This window comes from Ranitomeya variabilis, chromosome 2 (genome assembly GCF_051348905.1).
Source record: "Ranitomeya variabilis isolate aRanVar5 chromosome 2, aRanVar5.hap1, whole genome shotgun sequence".
In the NCBI taxonomy this organism is placed as follows: domain Eukaryota; kingdom Metazoa; phylum Chordata; class Amphibia; order Anura; family Dendrobatidae; genus Ranitomeya; species Ranitomeya variabilis.
The window spans coordinates 234,922,303-234,932,321 of NC_135233.1; positions in this window are offsets into that span (position 1 = coordinate 234,922,303).

Consider the following 10,019-nt stretch of genomic DNA (forward strand, 5'->3'; position numbering starts at 1 on the left):
TACATACAAGGGACAAATACCACCACACCATGACCAGATCATATATTACTACCACATAGTGGCCGAATAATATGATATATTAGGGCAGCACGGTTCAGAGGTTAGCACTACAGCCTTGCAGCGCTGGGGTCCTGGGTTCAAATCCCACCAAGGACAACATCTGCAAATGGGTTTGTATGTCCTCCCCGTGTTTGCGTTGGTTTCCTCCAGGTACTCTGGTTTCCTCCCACATTTATAAAGACATACTGCGAGGGAATCTAGATTGTGAGCCCCATCGGGGACAGTGGCAATAATGTCTGTAAAGCACTGTGAAATTAATAGCGCTATATAAATGAGTAAAAATAAATAAAAATAAATATTACCAGCATATAGGGACCAAATGATACCACATACAAGGAGAAATACTGCCCCACCATGACCAGACCACAAATTACCAACACATAGTGCCCGAATACTACAATATTGATTATGAATACAAACCACAATACTAACAACACTGTTATTACCACCAGTGACAATATACACAGTACCTCTGTATATAGTGTCAGTGTACAGGTAATACAGTGACCACCAGTGACATTATACACAGGAGTACACAGGAGCTCTGTATATAGTGTCAGTGTACAGGTAATACAGTGATCACCAATGACATTATACACAGGAGTTCTGTATATAGTGTACAAGTAATACAGTGATCACCAATGACATTATACACAGGAGCTCTGTATATAGTGTACAGGTAATACAGTGATCACTGGTGACATACACAGGAGCTCTGTATATAGTGTATAGTGTACAGGCAATACAGTGATCACCAATGACATTATACACAGGAGCTCTGTATATGGTGTATAGTGTACAGGTAATACTGGGATCACTGGTGACATTATACACAGGAGCTCTGTATATAGTGTCAGTGTACAGGTAATACAGGGATCACCAGTGACATTATACACAAGAGCTCTGTATATAGTGTCAGTGTACACATAATACAGTGATCACCAGTGACAATATACAAAGGAGCTCTGTACACAGTATACAGTATATAGTGTATGCAACACACTGACTCACCAGTGACATCTGTAGTTGAAGTCTTTTTTCTTCATCCAGTGCAGACCGCCATTACTTCTTCCAGCAAAGACTCCTATCTGCAGAAAATAACACAGTTAACTATAGCTGATCGCTTCCAGAGCACATTCCCCACTATTTTTCTCGACTTCTATACTATGTCAGATGAAGAAAAAAAAGACATAGTGCTACCCTGCACAGTAGCAGGACCCCCTTTTGTTCTCCCCATGGAAGACAGTAAGCTCAAAAGTAAATTACAGCAGTAATAATGTCCCCTGATTGGCCCCTACAGTAATTATGTCCCCAGTTGCCACCATAAATCAATAATGTATGTTCCTCATCCTGACCTCAATAAGGTAATTATGTCACCCCTTTATTTAATAAGGTGCCAGATCCTTGGCCCCTTTATTCAATGTCTCCATCTTGGACCCCAATGTCCACCTTAATAAGGCCCGTATCCTGGGCCCCTTCCAGTAATAAATGTCCTCATCCTGGGCCCCTTTATGTAATGTACCCTCCCTGGGCCCCTATGTCTGTCCCTATGGCCACTACCTTGCCCAAATACAGAGGGAGGGATTCTTCTCCCCTTCTTGCGCTCCCCGGCATCCTCTTGTGGCTTCATATTTGGTGTGGTCATTACAATGGCTGCCGACTGCAGCTGTGACAGGGCGCTCTGCTCTGTGACAGGCCACGTGGTGACGTCACATAGCAGTAACATTGAAAGGCCGCTGGCCTATCAAAGGCTGCAGGAGTCATTTAACAAAACTGCTATGTGACTTCAACACACAGCCTGTCACAGAGGCAGAGCGCCCTGTCACAGCTGCAGCCAGCATTCATCTTGATGTGCGTTAACGCCAGGGTCGGCTCCAGGTTTTCATGGGCCTCGGGCGAAAGAGTATCAGTGGGCCCCTTTAATACATGCCACAATTCCTGATGCACAGATAAAAAAAACAGATATAGTACAATATTGTATATAGGCACCACACAGTGCGATATACAGTATTATGGTCAACACATAGTGCTCCATACAGTATTACGGGCACCTCATAGTCCTCCATACAGTATTATGGTCAACACATAGTCTGCCATACAGTATTACGGGCACCTCATAATCCTCCATACAGTATTATGGTCAACACATTGTGCTCCATACTGTATTACGGGCACCTCATAGTACTCCATACAGTATTATGGGCAACCACACAGTGCTCGATACTGTATTACGGGCACCTCATAGTCCTCCATACAGTATTATGGCCAACCACATAGTCTGCCATACAGTATTATTGCCCCATATAATGCTCCTCCATGCAGTATTATTGGCCCCATATAATGCTTTTCATACAGTATTATGAGCACCTCATAGTCCTCCATACAGTATTATGGCCAACCACATAGTCCTCCATAAAGTATTATGGGCCCCATATAATGCTCCTCCATACAGCACATCATGGGCCCCCTGCTCCTACATACAGTATTGTGTGCCCCGTGCTCCTCCACACAGTATTATGCCCCCCAGCTCCTCCACAAAGTATTATGGGACCCCGCTTCTCCATACAGTATTATGCATCCTCACTCCTACATACAGTATTATGCCCCCCGCTCCTCCATACAGTATTATGGGACCCTGTTCCCCCACACAGTATTATGGGACCCTGCTACTCCATACAGTATTATGCATTCCCGCTCCTCCATACAGTATTATGCATCCCCACTCCTCCATACAGTATTATGCCCCCCTCTGCTCCTCCATACAGTATTATGCCCCCCCCCCTGGCTCCTCCATACAGTATTATGCCCCCCGATCCTCAATACAGTATTATGCATCCCCACTCCTCCACACAGTATTATGGAACCTTGTTCCTCCACACAGTTTTATGCCCCCCCTCTGCTCCTCCATACAGTATTATGCCCCCCGCTCCTCCATACAGTATTATGGGACCCAGCTCCTGCATATCGTATTATGCCCCCCGCTCCTCCACACAGTATTATGCCCCCCCACTCGTCCACACAGTATTATGCCCCCCGCTCCTCCATACAGTATTATGCCCCCCCGCTCCTCCATACAGTATCATGCCCCCCCGTTCCTCCATACAGTATTATTCCCCCCGCTCCTCAACACAGTATTATGCCCCCCGCTCCTCCATACAGCATCATGCCCCCGCTCCTCCATACAGTATTATGGGCCCACCGCTCCTTCAAACAGTATTATGCCCCCTCAGCTCCTCCACACAGTATTATGGCCCCCCCGCTCCTTCAAACAGTATTATGCCCCGCACTCCTCCATACAGTATCATGGGAGCCCACTCCTCCACACAGTATCATGGGATCCCCGCTCCCCCATACAGTATTATGTCCCCCCCGCTCCTGCACACAGTATTACGGGACGCCACTCCTCCACACAGTATTATGGCCCCCCCGCTCCTCCACACAGTATTATGCCCCCCAGCTCCTCCACACAGTATTATGCCCCCCAGCTCCTCCACACAGTATTACGCCCCCCAGTTCCTCCACACAGTATTATGGGTCCCTCGCTCCTCCACACAGTATTACGCCCCCCAGCTCCTCCACACAGTATTATGCCCCCAGCACCTCCACACAGTATTACGCCCCCCCAGCTCCTCCACACAGTATTATGCCCCTCAGCTCCTCCACACAGTATTACGCCCCCCAGCTCCTCCACACAGTATTATGCCCCCCAGCTCCTCAACACAGTATTACCCCCCCAGCTCCTCCACACAGTATTATGGGCCCCCAGCTCCTCCACACAGTATTACCCCCCCACTCCTCCATACAGTATTATGGGCAACCCCGCTCCTCCAACAGTATTATGCCCCCCCAGCTCCTCCACACAGTATTATGGGCCCCCTGCTCGTCCACACAGTATTAAGCCCCCCAGCTCCTCCACACAGTATTAAGCCCCACAGCTCCTCCACACAGTATTATGCCCCCAAGCTCCTCCACACAATATTACGCCCCCCAGCTCCTCCACACAGTATTATGGGCCCCCCAGCTCCTCCACACAGTATTACCCCCCCAGCTCCTCCACACAGTATTATGCCCCCCCAGCTCCTCCACACAGTATTATGGGCCCCCTGCTCGTCCACACAGTATTAAGCCCCCCAGCTCCTCCACACAGTATTAAGCCCCACAGCTCCTCCACACAGTATTACGCCCCCCAGCTCCTCCACACAGAGTCAGAGGGCGCTGACGTCTGCAGCTGCCGCCGGAACGAGGAGAGGTGAGTATTAGAAGGGGGACCCGATGCCAGTGCTGTCACCGGGGGGGCCGCTGGTCGTGGCGGCGGTCGGCGCCGCCCAAAGATTTAAAGGGCCCTCGTCCTTTTTTTTATTCCTTCCTCCTTCTCCTCCTTCTCCTCTCTCAGGCGGGGCCCATCGGGCATTTCCCCTGTATCCCAGTGGGCCAGTCCAACCCTGATTATATGGGTTACTGAACACATACTGTTTACTGGATAAGTTCCCTGCCAACATCATGTAGCCAGTATACTCAGTATTACCATACAGCTTAGACACCACCACGATATGATCAGTAATATCAAATTTATCACGCAGAGAAGTATTCAGTTTGCCCCCCCCCCACCTCAAGCAGTTTGAGTAGTCATCATGTGACCAATCATTCATTTCCGATTTACACACGTAGGCACGTCCAAACTGCTCTCCCTAATTCTGTCAATGTTCAGTAAAAAGACTGAGAGAAGCAGTAGAGAAGCTCGTTGGCACTTGACCATAAGTATGAAAATCACCTAAGAGTGTAATGGTCATACAGCTTAGACACCACCACGATATGATCAGTAATATCAAATTCATCACGCAGAGAAGTATTCAGTTTGCCCCCCCCCCCACCTCAAGCAGTTTGAGTAGTCATCATGTGACCAATGATTCATTTGCGATTTACACACTTAGGCACATCCAAACTGCTCTCCCTAATTCCTTCAATGTTCAGTAAAAAGACTGAGAGAAGCAGTAGAGAAGCTTGTTGGCACTTGACCATAAGTATGAAAATCACCTATGAGTGAAGTGGTCATGTGATGACTGATGGAACCTGCAGAGCTGAATCCTGACAGTGAGGATATTACACGCTGTAAGGATTGGCTGCAGGGCTTCATTTTATCATTAAAGGGCTCCTCCAGGTTTGAGATGAAAGTCTGAAGTTATTCTATGTGATTACAGGCTTCTGAATTCTCACAGCACACGAACTGCACACTTTTAGGATTCCCCCTTGACCAGTGACAAGAGTGGACATTCCGACTAGTTGTGTCCAGCATTGCTCAATTCTTTTTCATTGAGTAAGGCCATGCATGTCTATTTGGCACATGACTGCATGCATCCAAATTGCATACTTGCGGCTTTGTGACCTCCCACTCTCGCCGCTGTCACCAGAGACTCCTGACAGCTTGTAGTAGGTGCAGTGAGAATTCAGAAATCTGCAGTCACAAAGAATGACTACAGACTCATCACAAACTTGGACAACCCATTTAATGCTACTAGCATAAATAAAAACATAGTGACCCTTAACTTGTTAGACACTTGTCTGACACTTTATTAATATAGCCATGGGCACCCCTGGTCAAAATGACTGTTATTGTGAACAGATAAGCAAGTTGAACATGAAATGATCTCTAAAAGCCCTATGTCAAGATGTCATGTCGGACGCTGTTCACACTAGGGCGTCCGATAGACAGCAGTAATTCCACTTACGTCCACTATACGCTCAGTGGCGTCGGCTAGATTTTATCCAGCTTGCTCGGGGTTAATCTAGCTGGTAATCAGGTTGGAGGCTGGGTCACGCCCATGGCCTTTAAATAGTCGCGCTGGACTTTGGGCGTCGCCGATTATAGCTTGTGCTTTATGCCTAGTGGTTCCGGTCTGGAGTGGTTGGTCTTGTTGTAGGAATATCGTATCTGGTGGTGTATTATCCTTTGTCATATTCCTCCTTCCTATTTGTATTTGTTTTGCCCTGTGCACATTATAGTGTATTCCTGTGTGTCTGCGGCGTGGTGCGTTTTTCAGTTTTCCCTGTCTGTGCTTTCTGTGGAGATTGGTGTGTGGTCTCTTCACTGGGTGGCGGGTCATGGTTTCAGCTTAGGGCTGAAACAGGAGTCAGGGTCAGGCCTGGCGGCCCAGACATGCACACCTTTAGTGTAACTTCTGGGAAAGGGACAGACAGGGTTTCCCTAGCCTGAGGGATTTCGCAGGGGCCCGGGTAACCAACCTTAGTCTACCCAGTTCCCCCGTTACATTATAGTCGGCCCAAAAGAAAAAAAAATATATATATTTTTTTTTGCATGCCATGGAGCCCATGACTTCCATAAACCGCCAGTTGAGGGCGCTGTTCTTACAGGTCACTGAATTGAAGGGGGCAGTTCAGCAACAGGGTCTTGTGGTATCTAATGTGCAAGTGGAAACTGCAGGTAGAGTTGCAGAGCCAAAAATCCCTTTACCTGAGAGGTTTGCTGGGGAACGCAGTAAATTTGTTGTTTTCCGTGAAGCTTGCAAATTGTAGTTTCAGGTAATGAGGCTCAGCGTGTAGGCTTGGTTTTGTTATTACTGAACGGAGACCCCCAAGCATGGGCGTTTTCATTACCTTCTGATTCAACTGCATTTAACTCAGTAGAGAGTTTTTTTTCTGCTCTTGGACTCATATATGATGATCCTGACAGATTGGCAGAATCTAAAATATGCGCTCTCCGCCAGGGGGAGCGAATGGCGGAGGATTACTGTTCTGAATTTTGCCGCTGGGCGGTGGACACACAATGGAATGACCCGGCGCTGCGGAGTCAGTTTGTATGTGGGGTTTTGGGAAGGGTTAAACAAGCCCTTCTGATGTATGAGACTCCTGCTTCTCTAGAGTCTGCCATGAATCTTGTTGTCCGGGGGCGCTAGAGACGCCGCCTATGGGGGAGGTTGTAGGTGCACGTGAGGTTGCTGCAGGTGAGTCCACGGAGCCTATGCAAATCACAGGGGTGTCGCGTCATCAAGCCCCCTTGCTCAGGAAGCAGGGACTCTGTTTTTGCTGTGGTAAAAAGGGGCATTATGTAAATGCTTGTCCTCTGTTTTCTAAAAAAAAGCGCAACGGCGGAAAACTACTAAGCTCAGAGGGTGTGGAGGAGGCCAATCTGAGCTTATGCATATCCTCCATGGTGGTCTCTCAATGTATGCTCCCTGCCAGAGTTATGGTCGCTGGCAGAGAGCTGCCAATCACTGATTTTGTGGATAGTGGTTCGGCCACTAATCTCATTGATGAGGAGTTTGCGCACACGGCCGGGTTCACGGTCGAAAAATTGCCTCATCCTATCTGGGTGGTCACCATCTATGCTACCCCTCTCCCAGAGGGGGAGATTACTGAGTTTGTGGCTGAGGTTAAACTCCACATTGGGGTCCTACATTCTGAGCAGGTTACATGTAGGGTGCTCAGTAATCTTCCTGCACAAATGGTTCTGGGTTTTCCATGGTTATCTATGCACAACCCGGTTATTGACAGGAAAACTCAGGACATAATTCAGTGGAGCGGATTTTGCCAGGAGAATTGCCTGGCCACATGTGTGTCCGCTGTGACTCCAAGCATTCCTGAGTCACTGCTGGATTTCGCGGATGTGTTCTCAGAGAAGGGTTGCTCAGAATTCCCACCACATCGCCCCTATGACTGTACTATTAGGTTTAAACCAGGGGCTAAATTGCCGAAAGCAAGGATGTTCAACATCTCTGGTCCTGAGAGGCAAGCTTTAAAAGATTACATTGCTGAGTCTGAGCAAAGGGTACATCAGGCCTTCGTCCTCGCCGGTGGCAGCGGGGTTCTTCTTCATTAAAAAGAAAGATGGCGGACTACGCCCGTGTCTGGATTTCAGGGAGTTAAACCAGATTACGGTTCGTGATCCATACCCTATGCCACTGATACCTGATTTGTTCAACCAGGTGGCTGGTGCTAAGTGGTTTTCCAAGCTTGACCTCAGGGGGGCTTACAACCTCATAAGAGTCCGTCAAAGTGATGAGTGGAAGACGGCTTTTAATACTCCTGAGGGTCATTTTGAAAATTTGGTGATGCCATTTGGGTTGACAAACGCGCCTGCAGTTTTCAACATTTCATAAATGATGTATTCTCGCATGTTCTGGGGAAATTCGTTATTGTGTACCTAGATGACATTGTCATTTATTCATGCGACCGTGATACTCATTTAGCGCATGTGAGGCAGGTGTTACAGCTTCTCAGGGAAAATAAGCTCTATGCAAAACTTGAGAAATGTGTATTTTCGGTGCAGGAGTTGCCTTTCTTAGGTTATATTGTGTCTGCTTCAGGGTTTAAAATAGACGCCGCTAAGGTGCAAGCGGTGCTGCATTGGGAACGGCCTGATAACCTAAAAGCACTCCAGCGATCTTTGGGTTTTCCAACTATTATAGAAAGTTTATCAAAGATTTTTCTACCATTGCTAAACCGCTTACTGACATGACGAAAAAGAGTACCAATTTCTCTGCCTGGCCTCAGGCTGCTGTGCGCGCATTTGAATTTCTGAAGAACAGTTTTGCTTCGGCCCCCATTCTGGTGCAACCGGACGCATCAAAACCATTTACCGTGGAAGTCGATGCGTCTGAGGTTGGAGTGGGGGCGGTGCTGTCACAAGGCTCATCCTTGGGCGAGTTGCATCCTTGCACCTACTTTTCCAAGAAGCTGTCGTCTGCTGAACGTAATTTTCCGGGGGGAGAACCTCGGGAAGATCCGGTACCCATCCTCCAAAAGGGTGTAGTGGCCTCGGCTCTCACGACCGAGGTTGAGGCTGAGATTGCCGAGGCTCAGGAGGAGGTACCACCAGAGCTTCCCATTAACAAATCGTTTGTACTGCTCCATCTTCGCCTAAAGGTGTTGGGTGAGCATCATGATGCTGTCCTGGCTGGCCATCCAGGGGTTAGGGGTACCTTGGAGTTGGTGTCACGTCGGTTTTGGTGCCCCAAATTCGCTGTGGACAAAGAGCACCATGCGTGCTCGAAACGCGTTCAGCTAACTTATGGCTTCTTTTCTGAAATAGTTGTGCAGTTACTTGCAAGCAGCTTTTTCCGAATTTTAAATATGTGGAAATAAAATTGATGACTTTTACTCCGGAGCTGGATTTTTTTTTCTTACTGGCCCAAAATCCGACAGGATGTGGTCTCGTACGTATCAGCATGTACCATGTGCGCTAGGGCTAAGACGTCCCGCTCTCGTTCTGCTGGCACACTACATCCTCTCGGGGTACCCAGTAGGCCATGGACGGAGATTTCCATGGATTTTATCACAGATTTGCCCTCCTCTGCTGGGAACACGGTCATTCTGGTGGTTATTGATCGGTTCTCAAAGATGTCGCACTTTGTGTCTTTGCCTTCGTTGCCTAACGCTAAGACTCTGGCTCAGGTATTTGTGCAGGAGGTGGTCAGACTTCACGGGGTCCCGTCTGACATCGTGTCTGATAGGGGTACTCACTTTGTGGCAAAATTTTGGAAAGCTTTTTGCTCATGGCTGGGGATCAAGTTGTCGCATTCTTCTGCGTTTCATCCTCAGTCAAATGGTCAGACCGAGAGTATGAACCAGAATTTGGAGCAGTACTTACACTGTTTTGTTTCTGACAATCAGGAGGAGTGGTCGACGTTCCTTCCTTTGGCTGAGTTCGCTATAAATAATCACCGTCAGGAATCGTCTGGGGAGTTCCCGTTCTTTTGTGTTTACCGGCTCCATCCTCAGTTTTGTACTCTGCGTCAGGGGGGCTCTACTGGTGTCCCGGAGGAGGACCAGTTAGGAGCACAACTGTCATCCGTTTGGAGGAGAGTGAAACAGCGCTTGCTAAGCGTAGGTGCAAGGTACAAATGAGTGGCTGACAGTAAACGTTTGACAGGTCCGGACCTGAGTGTGGGTGACTGGGTGTGGTTGTCCACCAAAAACATAAAACTCAAGATTCCATCCTTAAA